Below are 14796 nucleotides of genomic sequence, written 5' to 3'. Positions count from 1 at the left end.
AATGCTATTTAACGATATATTTTTAATGCCGTTTTTACAGGCGGAATTAAAGATTTTGTCTTTTGGTTTTTTTAAACATCCTTGTTCTAATGCTTAGTCTATCAATACACTTTCCAATATAAATATTGACACTACGATGGTCAAATTACAAGTTTACTAGCAAGTCTCTACTGTAATCGAACCGAGCAGACGGTTACGTAACCTGTAATAAAATCAATATATTAGAGAAGGACCTTGTTCCAGGGTCTTAATAAATATAACCAAAAACGGATTTATGTGAGAAGAACGTTGAAGGTAGCAAATTCACTACCCATCCTCGCATACTTTATTGAGAAACGTCGTCTGCTTATATTTTGACTCCACCCACAAATTCTGTATATCTCTATTTTCGTGGTTAAATATATAAAGAAAGAAAAACTAGATGCTTAAAAAAGAAACATCAATTATTTATATTCTTAACTTTAAAACTTAATTCCACTAAATCGGGAGTTATATAGCATTGTTGTCCACTTTGCTTTTTGACCACTGGCGCAATTTCGGAAAAAATATTTAACCACAAAAATAGAGAAGTCTCTATACACAGAATTTGTGGGTGGAGTCAAAATATAAGCAGACGAAGTTTCTCAATAAAGTATGCGAGGATGGTACCAGAGGCTAAAGCTATGATCCCACGTTCTTAGTGCATAAATCCGTTTTTGATATAACATATATTGTTCAAGGGTCTTAAAAAATATAGCATTTATTGGTAAGCATATAAATAAAACGGGTAGCAAAAACAAAAAAATAATCCTTTCTGTTAACATGGTTACCACTCCAGATAAAAATTTTTCAAACGGTCGCAATGTAGAAAGCTCACAAACAAGTTCTATCAGGAGCCCTTCCTCATAAAAATATGTTTGTGATATTAACCAGACCTTACAGTAAAAGTATTCTTAAATAACTTATCGAGGGACTAGTTGTTAAATTTCTAAAATTGGGTTTAAATTTAGTTTAATGTTTAAATTTGTTTTAATTGTATTTTAATTGTATTAATTTTTTGATTTGTCATTTTATAACGCTTTTTATTGTATTTCACGTTTTATACTGTATTTCACCTTTTGTAATTTTGTAAATTCTTGTAAGCAAGTAGGCGGGAGAGGCAAACAAATCTTGAGAAAGGGATGACGGTGCATGTTTTAGAGTTTTTTACAGAAACGAAAAACGAGCAGCTGAAAAAGGGAAAATTTTCCGTGGTACCGTGGTATGGGCCTAGCTAACCCATACCAGCGGTTCTTGAATGACAAACCTGTTTTCGTTTCGTAGAACCTCTAAAACGTAAAAACCTAGTACGTCAGCGCAGCGCGTATAACAAGTCAAGAGAGGGTTTAGCCCCTGAAAGGACGATGTACTTGGGCCTTTGAAAAGCTCTGGATATAGCCAGATAAAAAATAAAATAGATCAGATCTCTTTAGCGCCTTAACGGAGCGAGTCATATGTTGCGACTCTTAAAAAGTTATAAACTTTTAGCGCAGGGTTATAGCGCGCGCAACCCTTTAAAAAATTAGGATCAAATTTAACTTGGGCGATCCACCTCAATTTTAATTGAAAATAAGTGCTTTTTCAACCATTCATCATTAAAGTTGTTTATTGTTTTCAAAAACGGAGTTCATTATTATCGCAATCAAATAGTCACGTCGACCCACGAACCAATGGCATTTAATTCTCGCGCGGATAATGTTAGTGTTTCAGTCCGCTAACCTTTCCATCAATTTAAACAAGCTCTCCCAAAAGCTATAAGGAATAACGGTAACACTAGTCCCTATACACCGATGACTAGTAAAGTCATCATTTAATTAACCACTGCCATGAGTTAATAATATGTTAGCTCCCTAACATAATTTAGGGAGCTAACATATTATTAACTCATGCCACTGCAAAGGGCAGGGATTTCACTTTTACATGTAATCCTTTTAGTACAGTCAAAGGTACAGCCGTGTACACACATTTCATTTCTAAAGCTTTTACCCGTAATTGGTATACAGGGACTCGTAACTTGACAAGTCCATCGCTAAATTATTTACCGAAAATTCTCTTAAAACATTTGAGTACTGGAATGTCACAGAGAAATTCGTTGAATTCCGTGAACTCACTTCAAAATCAACAAATTCACTGATGAATTTCGTGAATTCGCTTCAAAATTTACGAAATCGCAGATAAATTCAGTGAGATCTCTTTTTAATTTAGTGAATTCATCTAAAGCATTGATGAATTCAGAAAATTCCCTGAATTCACTTAAACATTTACGAATTCATACTCGAATTCCGTGAATTCACTAAAAAAATCTATAAATTCGGATGTGAATTCATTTTTACTTGCGTGATGTCATCTAAAACATTGAAAAATTTCTTGAATTCTTTGAATTCTTTCTAAGAATTCTGTATTCAGTAGAGAATCATGAATTCACAGGGTTGAAAATGAAGGAATTCATGAATCTGAAATCAGGTGTACATCTTCTAGAGAGAGATAGCAGCCCCTCGATCGAAACTTAACAGTTGTAGCGTTGAATTTTGAATAGAGAAGTTCGATTTCAAATTTCATTATTGAATTTTTATGGCAGGCCAAACTATATTAAATGTAGGCTCTGATAAGGAAGAAATCTAATGTGTTTAAAGCTAGTACATCTTCTCAGGGCGGGTGGACTTGAAACACATATACATTAATCGTTGTGTTAAATAATAATTCAATTATATGAAGAGAGACACCACTTTTAAGGGACGTGTTCATTATCAAGTTCCCTCCAATTATAAAGGAGTATGTTTTACGTTATCAACCGATTTGAAGGCCTATGTAAATATAAGGAAATGGTGAAACATCCATAATCCGTAACCTGTACTTTGATATTATTATATAATGATGTTTATACAGACAAATATATATTTAATTCAGGGTAAATAAGCAAGTCACAGTAAATTGTTGAGATATTATTGGAGTTTTATTGAAAGTTTTGTTTTGATACCCAAGATCTTGGAACTTTCCTGATTGAATGCCTGACATTTTCAAACTGTTCAATAATGGACAATGCTAACTTTTGAATACCCATTGAACGCTGTTTTTCTTATAGTGTTGTTTTCAAGCCAAAAACTCTCGTTTAAACCCCAAAAACACTCTCTTGTGAACGCCCATAACGCTCTCATTTGAGCGTCAAAAACAATCTCGCTTCAACGCCATAAACATCATCGTCTGAATGCCAAAAATTTGTTATTTGAACGTCTAAAACGCTCTTCTTTTCATACTTATATAACCTATAGAACGCCATAACTACCATAACTGAACGCTTCATTAGCGCAAGGTGGTTATTCAAAATTGAATGGGATAAAGATTTCATTTTGAATGGTAATATAGAAGCTGTTCAAAAATGAATGCTAGCGTTAAGTTTTGTTCGATATGACAGTAGTTTGTTCAAAAACGAATGCTAATGGTTAGATATGAACGCGTAAAACACTCCTTGTTCAAAATTGAATGTCTCTGGTTAAATCTGAATGCGTCAATAGAGGCTCATTCAAAATTGAACGGTAGCTATCATATTTGAATGCAAAAAGCACGCTCATTTTTACCTCTCCGTGTGACGTAGTCCAGGAGAGGTTCTGTAGCGGCCGTGTCTGTCTGTCTGTGTGTGTGTGTATGTCTGTCTGTTGTTACACCCACGTGACCGCGTTCGCAGTTTGCGTATCGGAGCAAACGTGTTCCCAATTTCCGGACCGCATTGACAGTTCACAGAAATTTGGAAAATTGTATTTCTCAATTTCCGGACCGCATTGACAGTTCACAGAAATTTGGAAAATTGTATTTCTCTCCGTTGGCTACTCTATACTTGAGTTCTCACACCACCATGTTTGGTCTTCGTCCATCCCATATGAACACCAGTCTGGTACTTTTCTGGCTTCCACCACCACCATCTTCTATTCTTTGTCAATCCCACATTGACACCAGTCCGCACTTACACTGGCTTCTAACACCACCATCCACTGGTCTTCCGTCTATTCCATATAGACACCAATCTGTATCATTGGCTTCTAACACCACCATCCACTGGTCTTCCGTCTATTCCACATAGACACCAATCTGTATCATTGGCTTCTAACACCACCATCCACTGGTCTTCCGTCTATTCCACATAGACACCAATCTGTATCATTGGCTTCTACTCCATTATCATCGTTTGGTTTTAAGATATACGCGGCGATCAGCTAGGGTTACGAGAAACGTCTAGCCTCCCTAAGGTGGGATCGGCCACCAAAGGTTTTCGCAATTGCGCTTTTTACCTCTCCGAGTGACGTATGTCACGGAGAGGTTCTAAATTCGACGTGTCTGTCTGTCTGTCTGTCTGTCTGTCTGTCTGTCTGTCTGTCTGTCTGTCTGTCTGTCTGTCTGTCTGTCTGTCCGTTGTTATACCCACGTGACCGCGTTCGCAGTTTGCAGATCGGAGCAAACGTGTATTCAATTTCCAGACCGCATTTACAGTCCCGGAAATTGTATTCCACTTACAGGCTATAACTCCATTGTCTGTCTAACAACTGTTCATTTGTCCACCCCACATGGACACCAGTCTGAACTTTCTAGCTTCTAAACACCACCATCTTCTAGTCTTTCGCCCATTCCACATGGACACCAGTCTGTACACCTGGCTTCTAACACCACTATCTTCTGGTCTTTGTTTTTGTCCATCCCACATGGACACCAGTCTGTACACCTGGTTTCTAACACAACCATCTTCTGGTCTTTGTTTTTGTCCATCCCACATGGACACCAGTCTGTACACCTGGCTTCTAACACCACCAACATCCTTAAGGTTAAGACATACGCGGCGATCGGCTAGGGTTACGAGAAACGTCTAGCCTTCCAATGGAGGGGTCTTCCTCCAAGGTTCACGCAATTGCGATGTTCTTATCTACAGCCGCGATTCGAATCCCTTATATACTACCTATTTGAGTAAGTCGAAGCAACCGGCGTATGCTTCATTTCAAACGCCAATATTAGTCAAGTCTCTCTAGAATGTTTAATTGTTCTATATCAAAACGATGTAACGTTCAATAAGGCAAACAACTGACGAAGAAAATATTTAATATTAATTATATTTATTTTAATATTTAAGATAATCTTGTTTCTCATCTCAAAATTAATACGGAAAGAGTTAAAAAGCAGCTTATTTTTTTGTCTGTGTGTGTCCGTCCGTTGTTACACTAGTGCGTCGCGTTAGCAGTTAGCCTTGTGTTGATGTGTTAAGAAATCATACAGAACCTTAATATTCCCTTTTTACATAATATAAAGTGAATATGTGGAAGTATTTTTCGTAATTATGATGCATTTAGTAGTTTTGTAGCTTTAAAGCTCTGTTTCATTTTGATATTCCAAAGATTTTTTTTAATATTGTTATTTGAAATGGCTGTTTATATATTACTTAAGCTATACGACATCTGTATATAGAATAATCCTTGGTTTAGTGACTTCATGAAGAAACCTAAGACCTAGACTCCGGCGGGTAAAACAAGTATTATCCGCAATAGGCTTAGTGAAACAAAGTGTAAATTATTGAGGCCTGAAGTGAAGTAAACTTTTGGCTTTGATTTTCGTGTCTGAAATGAAGAGACATTAACGGTTCAGAGTGAGCCGAAAGTTAAATACACTCTTAAATAATCAGGTAAAGATTTTATAATAGAAGAAAAGATCATGGTGGCAATTAGATTAGTAAAAGGGCTAGTGGTAAACGAGTAGCTACAGACTTTTTATTCTCTTTACGGTGCGCTATGACTATTAGTGCGTCTGGGTATAATTTAGCTTTGGTGTTATTTAACGTTAACATTCGTGTTGGCAAACTAAGAATATTGTTGAGGTGAGACGAGACGATTGTGTTTACACTGAAAACCAGTTGTGAATGTAGCTACCAGAATATAGGGTAAACAGCTGAAGCGTAGACTTCATTTCCTGTTCTTTTCCCCATTGACTGATTTCCATGTGTCCAAGATTTATCCTTATTGGATGTAAAATGTCGTCTACTTTACTGTTTGCTATGTTTGGAATACTACTTCAATATTTCGTAAATTTTTACTTCAAAAAAGTGAAATAACTCCATATCTGGGTAAATAAGTTTGTAGTAGTAGACCTCTTGACTCGGAGAGGTAATATTTTGGTTTTCCCAACTTGTTCCTTACTATTATAATGGAAACGAATCGTATATATACCCCAAAATTTGAAGAAAGCGGGCAAGAGGGGTACCCTTCACTTTAAACGTCAGTATTAGAAACGTTTGAGAAGATAATAGGTATAACTTTATTTTAAACGATTTAACTATTATTAATGTTAATAATTGAAGATTAAAATAATTAAAAATAATTATATTTATTTAAATATTAAAGATAATCTTGTTTCTCAACTCAAAATTAATACGGAAAGATTTAAAAAGCAGTCTATGTTTTTGTCTGTGTGTGTCCGTCCATTGTTACACTAGTGCGTCGCGTTAGCAGTTAGCCTTGTGTTGATGTGTTAAGAAATCATACAGAACCTTAATATTCCCTTTTTCCATAATATAAAGTGAATATGTGGAAGTATTTTTCGTAATTATGATGCATTTAGTACTTTTGTAGCTTTAAAGCTCTGTTTCATTTTGATATTCCAAAGATTTATTTTAATATTGTTATTTGAAATGGCTGTTTATATATTGCGTAAGCTATACTACATCTGTATATAGAATAATCCTTGGTTTAGTAATTTCATGAAGAAAAATAAGACCTAAACTCAGGCGCGTATAAGCGTATAACAAGTATTATCCGCAATAGGCTTAGTGAAACAAAGAGTAAATAATTGAGGCCTGAGGTGAAGTAAACTTTTGGCTTTGATTTTCGTGTCTGAAATGAACAGACATCAACGGTTCAGAGTGAGCCGAAAGTTAAATACACTCTTAAATAATAATAATAATAAGGTTAGTAAAAGGGCCAATGGTAAACGGCTAGTAACTACAGACTTATTATTCTCTTTATGGTGCGCATTGACTATTAGTGCGTCTAGCTACAATTTAGCTTTGGTGTTATTTAACGTTAACATTCATGTTGGCAAACTAAGAATATTGTTGAGGTGAGACGAGACGATAGTGTTTACACTGCAAACCAGTTGTGAATGTAGCTTTCAGAATATAGGGTAAACAGCTGAAGCATAGACTTCATTTCCTGTTCTTTTCCCCATTGACTGATTTCTATGTGTCCAAGATTTATCCTTATTGGATGTAAAATGTCGTCTGCTTTACTGTACATTCGCTATGTTTGGAATACTGCTTCAATATTTCGTAAATTTTTACTTCAAAAAAGTGAAATAATTCCATATCTAGGTAAATACGTTTGTAGTAGTAGACCTCTTGACACGGAGAGGTAATATTTTGGTTTTCCCAACTTGTTTACAGTGTAAATGTCCAAACATTGTTTAAGAGGCAGACGCTCGAATTAAAAAATCAAAAAATAGCTATGTTTAAAATGATTTTAGGAGTAAAGTTTCTCAAAACGATTTAACTAGTACTAAGGTAAATTAATGACGACTAAAATAATATCAATTATATTTATTTAATTATTTAAGAAAACCCTCTGAATTGGGTCTCGACTAGGAGAGGTTTTTTTCGGTTTCCAGACTTGTTATATTTACTCCGTCGTCTGTTTACATATATATATATCAATATTGCAATCGTAAAGGGGACTGGTATAAGTGACAGTTTGATAGTTCAAAAATCTTGGCAGGAGGATCGTTTTGACGTTCAGTAAATGGCTAGGGTTCGAGAAGGAGTTGCGAAATGTATCTTATAATAGTTTGTAGAAGTGTAGAATCATTTTTAAACTCGTTCGAATGTCTGATTGGTCTACACTCTACGGATATGCTCTTCACTTTTGTCTCTGCATGTGGCATGTGCTAATTTTGAAACACTTTCTCAATAAACTTGTTTAAAATTAAGACTGAAGAGACAGATTTGAATAAAAACTGTCTGTTTGATAAAGCCTAGAATAATAAGGGATAAGTGGACAAAACAGAATTACTGAATGGCCAGATATTAAATATGTTCAGTTTAAAGACATGATGTTAAAACATCAATTATATAAAAAATTACTCTCACCCCAAAATTCCATTTGCACCGTAAAAGGTTGCAAAAAGCCAAGGGTCGTGTTAGAAGACTCCCAGACCAGTAATGGCTGTAGTAATTTTCTTCTTTCTTCAATCCCTATCATCACCTCTTAAATCGGAATGTCTGACAGACTCTGCTTCAACAGCTATTCTTGAATCGTATCTCGTCCGAGAATTAAAATCACAGACCACGCCTTAGAGTTTCCTTAGTTCCCCACTGCTGGCCTGGAGATCAGTCCTAAACACTCTTAGTCTTATACTTTCAAGGACAAAATATACTGATGGGTATTATCGAGGATACTCGCGGAACTCGGAAACTTGAGCTCTAATTGGTCGACCAAAAAGCTAGAGAGGAAATAATATTTCGAGTGCGACGTTCACATCATACTGGAAATATACAAAGGAAGGTTGGATTTCATACATACAAGGAGCCATCGTATAATTACTAAGCATTTGACTACGAATCTGATTGAACAGAATATCGTTGAAATGGCGGCACTCCAATAGAAAGTTGTAAAAAGCGTTCCTAAAGAAGTTAAGTTTCTTTGGGGGGAGATTGTAGAAAGTGGATGAAAGAGAGGCGCAAATTGTATCTTGAATTGAAAAAGGCTTTTGTTAGCATAACCGATCCAGCCTCTTGCAAAATATTGCACAAGCAATAATGATTACAATGACAAAAGTGCACTGGATCAAAATGAGCTTATATATTTTTGAATAGAATAAAGTGGTGGACAAAGTTTAGCCAAAAATTTTGATTTTTCATGGTAAAATTGGGAAATTTTCTTTAACTTATTTCTAGGACTTAAGTGGCAAAACAATGATGTCATATTGGATAATATGAGAGTAAAATTTATTTTTCATACATTATTTGACTACTTCTACATAGTCAAATATTATAGAACTGAATTAGGTTATGTAACACAATCTGCTAAAACTTGATAAAGCAAACTAGAAAACATTTTAAGTTTAGATGTGGATGGTCAATAAAGAGCAATTTATGCAACTAGGCTTTTTAAATTAAATTAAATTGTCTCATACACTGATTATTTAGCTAATTAACAAAAACAATTGTATTTCATAGAAACTTACTCAAAACTATAGGATTTAAAGGGTTGTTTTATGAATAAACGCTTGGTTCAAATATATAGGATTTTATAGAAAATGTAGGACAAATGGGCTCCCTAAGATATCTTCCACTTTATCCAAACTAAACATTACCATTTGTTGGCCTTAGGTTCACTTTTTAGGGTTTTACCCTTTTTGCTCTACACCTAACTTTAACATCTTGTTTTGTTCGTTAGTCTGTTTGACTGTTTGAATATATGTATGGTCCAAACGAAAATCAAACATACTGATGAAGACAATATCCGCAACCAACTCCTAACTCGTATTAGGAATTAAAGAAATGGGTATAAATGCAGTGTTCAGTTTCCCTCAATTCTGTATAGAGTTTGCTAAGGGAAGCTTAAGTACATTAAATTTAGTTTTATTTTACAGTAAAAATATTTTCTATTAACTTTGCAAAATCTAGAAAAGCGTTTCGCTGTTTCAAAAGTATTTTACCCTTCGGTTCCATGCGCCGTCAATTGATTGAGAGACAAAGGGGGTTATTTCTTAGCTTGAGGATGTAGAAGGCGTGGTCTGTATTTTAATACATTACGAAAAGAGAATAAAATGGGAACCTGGTTTTAAAACACGCTGAATAGCGATATAAGTCCTTCGCAAAACTTCAATTGATTTACAAACTTTCATGAAATAATTTTTTCTATAGCATGTAGGAACAAGAACATATTTATTGCGCTCAGCATTTGTATGTCTGTTTTAAAATATTGATTGAGTTGTTAACTATTATTCTTTGAATAAGCGCTACCTATATGAACTAAATGTACAGAAACCGTTAGTGCAATAGACGTTTCAGTTGTGAAAAAGGAGGGAGGCAACCCTCAGTAAGGAGACATACAAGAGACTTGATACATTTCCGTCTCTGCGCACTCTCATGATACAAAAAGACTATACCGCAGGCGCAAAAAAGCCCCCCCCCCCGTGTCTTTCCCTCTTAACTGCATCGAAATGGTCTATCTCGTATATTACGTTACTGTGTTAGAAAACATGGGTATTGAACTACGAAATTAAGATGCCCTCACAACCACACCTATCTGTTATCTAATAGGAAAATATTGATTTGCGTGACTTGTTTTTATGTGTGTTTGAACGAGGTATTTCTTTGAAACTTTTTCCTGTTGTTTTTTTTAGGGAAATGACCCCGCCCGTACAAAAATTTTAAGCTGTAATTCATCTGCATACGCGCTTTTTTATCGCTACCACGCTGTAATAGGTATAAATTAAGGCTACATTTTCTGCAGCTCGAAAAACGCGAAAATTTCACAGAAATTCCAGAACTGCAAATTGTCTGCCGTTTCTACATTTTCTGTTTATTATCTGTTAATTGTCTGTATTGGCAGAAATATGCAGCGCGATTCTGCAAACGCGATGTAAAAGTAGAAATAACAGCTGCTAGTTTAAAACTGTAATTTGACCACAGTTATAGACATGTTACAGTTCTGCAAAAGTGATGGAAAAGTAGAAATCCAGCTGCCAATTTAAAACTGCAATTTGACTATATTTATTGACATGTTACAGGTCTGCAAAAGTGATGAAAAAGTAGAAATACCAGCTGCTAGTTTAAAACTGCAACTTGACCACATTTATAGACATGTTACAGGCCTGCAAATGTGATGGAAAAGTAGAAATCCAGATGCCATTTTAAAACTGTAATATGACCATATTTATAGACATGTTACAGGTCTGCAAAACTTATGGAAAAGTAGATATTCAGCTGCCAATTTAAAACTGTAATTTGACCATTTTTATAGACATGTTACAGGTGTGCAAAAGCGATAGAAAAGTAGAAATACCAGATGCTAGTTTAAAACTGTAATTTGACTACATGTATAGACATGTAACAAGTCTGAAAAAGTGATGGAAAAGTAGAAATCCAGCTGCCAATTTAAAACTGCAATTTGACCATATTTATAGACATGTTACAAGTCTGAAAAAGTGATGGAAAAGTAGAAATCCAGCTGCCAATTTAAAACTGTAATTTGACCATATTTATAGACATGTTTCAAGTCTGAAAAAGCGATGGAAAAGTAGAAATCCAGCTGCCTATTTAAAACTGTAATTTGACCATTTATATAGACATGTTACAGGTCTGCAAAAGTGATGGAAAAGTAGATATCCAGCTGCCAATTTAAAACTGCAATTTGACCACATTTATACACATGTTACAGGTCTGCAAAAGTTATGGGAAAGTTGAAATCTAGCTTCCAATTTAAAACTGTAACTATTCAACATTTATAGACATATTGCAGATATTCAAAAGTAGAATTTCCTAATTTTGAATACCTGCAATATCTCTCTAAATGTGGTTAAATTACAGTTTTAAATTGGCAGCTGAATTTCTACTTTTCCATCACTTTTGCAGACCTGTAACATGTCTATTAAAATGGTCAATTTAGGTCAAATTAAAGTTTTAAATTGGCAGCTGTATTTCTACTGTTCCATCACTTTTGCAGACCTGTAACATGTCTTTAAATGTAGTCAAATTGCAGTTTTAAATTAGCAGCTAGATTTCTACTTTTCAATCACTCTTTCAGACCTGTAACATGCCTATAAATGTGGCCAAATTGCAGTTTTAAATTAGCAGCTGGATTTCTACTTTTCTATCACTTTTGCAGACCTGTAACATGTCTATAAAAAAGGTCCAATTACAGTTCTAAATTGGCAGCTGCATTTCTGCTTTTCCATCACTTTTGCAGATCTGTAACATGTCTATAAATGTGGTAGAATTGCAGTTTTAAATTAGCAGCTGGATTTCTACTTTTCTATCACTTTTGCAGACCTGTAACATGTCTATTAAAACGGTCAAATTACAGTTCTAAATTAGCAGCTGGATTTCTACTTTTCCATCACTTTTGCAGACCTGTATCATATCTTTAAAAACGGCCAAATTACAGTTTTAAACTAACAGCTGGTATTTCTACTTTTGCTTAGCGTTTGCAGAATTGCGCTGCATATTTCTGCCAGGCTAGACAGTTAACAGTTAACAAACAGAAAATGAAGAAACGGCAGTCAATTTGCAGTTCTAGAATTGCTGTGAAATTTTCCCGTTTTTTGAGCTGCAGAAATGTAGCCTTAATGTATACCTATTACAGCGTGGTAGCGATAAAAAAGCGCGTATGCAGATGAATTACAGCTTAAAATTTTTGTACGGGAAGTCAACTTCGAGCGCACCCTAAATTTTTATCTGCTTCTGTTAGGCATTAATATTACTGCTTTTATTTTTCTAAAATTTGAATAAAGAATTGGTTAGGCCTAAAAAGGCATCTTAAAAAAGCTTTACTCATTCATCTTAATAAAATCTTTTGATCTAATACTGTCACGTCTCGATCCTAAAAATATTTAAACCACCATAAAAGATAGAAAATTGAAACATTTTTTGGTCATAAATGGGCCAGTATTGTATATACAGTTATCATAAGTTTATCAGATATGTTTCAATAAGTATGACACTGCCTATACTTCGTAATGCTAGAGACTTACTGAGAGCTAGTTCGAGAATGACGCGAGAATTGAATACACTCGGTTTTGCAGTCCAACTTCCTATTTAGCCTTATTAAGCCTTTGACAATGGCTCAACAGGCGTCGCTTTACGAGAATATGACGTTTCACCTACACCACTTCATGAAGTAACCAGTGACAAACTTATGGAACACATCTTACGAACTTATGCAGTTATGTTTAAGGTGTATCCAATACTAACAACATAAGGATTCCAAGCTTTCAAAGGTGTTGGCAGTCAAGTTCTATAGATTCAAAACCTAATAAAATAAGAGTTACTTCTATTTGAGGTAAAAAGTCGTAGAAAAACAATTTTTCATCCAAAAAAAGTAAATAAAATTAATTTCAGTTTATTTTAGTGATTTTATTCCAGTTTTTGAGACCAGACCTAGCTTTCTGTGTGTGTGTGCATGTGTGTGTTTGTGGCCCCGGGTACACGAAAAACAAGCGTGGATAGAAACCGATTAAGACAAGATCTACTATCACCATGGCACTCGAAATGTGAAGGAAATTGCAAACCAAAGTACTTTAGCGCTATTTTATAAGTCTACAGCAGTTTTCCTGGTTGCGGATAGACGTAAAACAAGCCTGTCGGGACCCTTCCCTTCAGTTGTAATCGGTTTTTAGCTATAAGTTTGAAAGAATTTTTCGATTACGTTCTGTGAGTGTGTATGTTGTGGATGTTAGATAGACGAAAAGACCTTATCTAGATGTGGTGAGAACTTAATGTACATGTACCTAAACAGTTGGACCATCTCAGATATTACTTTAGCAAGTCAGAAAAGCGTGTATTCAGATGAATTACAGCTTAATATTTTTGTAAGAGATGAGTACAAGTTGGGAATCCAAAATAAACCTCTCCAAGTCGAGACGCAATTTAGAGGCTATTTTTAAATATTTAAATAAATATAAATGATATTTATTAATTTAATCGTCATTAATTTACCTTAATTCTAGTTAAATCGTTTTAAGAAACTTTATTCCTAAAATCATTTTAAACATAGCTATTGTTGACGTTTGAACTCAAGCGTAAGCCTCTTTAATTTTTTTTGGAAATTTAGGGTATATAAGGCTACTGATTCACAATAATTGATAGGAAAACCCGCAATGACTCTGCAAAGCATATGAAACGCGCCTGCAATGATCCTGCAAAGAATCTGAAATGCACCTGCAATTATCCTACGAAGTATCTGAAACGCACCTGCAATGACCCTACAAAGAATCTGAAATCCACCTGCAATGATCCTGCGATGTATCTGAAATGCACCTGCAATGATCCTTTGAAGTATCTGAAACGCGTCTGCAATTATTCCACAAAGTATCTATATCGCGCCTGCAATTATCCTTCAAGTATCTGAAACGCGCCTGCAATGATCCTACAAAGAATCTGAAACGCGGCTGCAATGACCCTGCAAAGTATCTGAAACGCACCTGCAATTATCCTACAGAGTATCTGAAATGCTCCTGCGAAGTATCTGAAACGCGGCTGCAATGATCCTACAAAGTATATGAAAAGAGCCTTCAATTAATCTAAAAAAGTATCTGAAACGCGCCTGCAATTATCCTACAAAGTATCCGAAATACGCCTGCAATGATCCTAAAAAGTATCTGAAACGCGCCTGCAATGATCCAAAAAAGTATATGAAAAGCGCCTGCAATATTCCTACAAAATATATGAAAAGCGCCTGCAATTATCCTACGAAGTATCTGAAATGCTCCTGCAATTATCCTAAAAATTTCTGAAAAGTACCTGCAATTATCCTTAAAAAGTATCTGAAACGCGCCTGCAATTTTCCTACAAAGTATATGAAACGCTCCTGAAATTATCCTGAAAAGTGTCTGAAATGCGCCTGCAATTATCCTACAAAGTATCTGAAACGCGCCTGTAATTATCCTACAAAGTATATGAAAAGCAACTGCAATTATCCTACAAAGTATATGAAAAGAGCCTGCAATTATCCTAAAAAGTATCTGAAACGCGCCTGCAATTATCCTAAAAAGTATCTGAAACGCGCCTGCAATGATCCAAAAAAGTATATG

This window comes from Phalangium opilio, unplaced genomic scaffold (genome assembly GCF_054372755.1).
Source record: "Phalangium opilio isolate 3A_F unplaced genomic scaffold, DU_Popi_V2 ptg000009l_1, whole genome shotgun sequence".
Classification (NCBI taxonomy): Eukaryota; Metazoa; Arthropoda; class Arachnida; order Opiliones; family Phalangiidae; genus Phalangium; species Phalangium opilio.
This window is presented reverse-complemented; position numbering follows the sequence as displayed.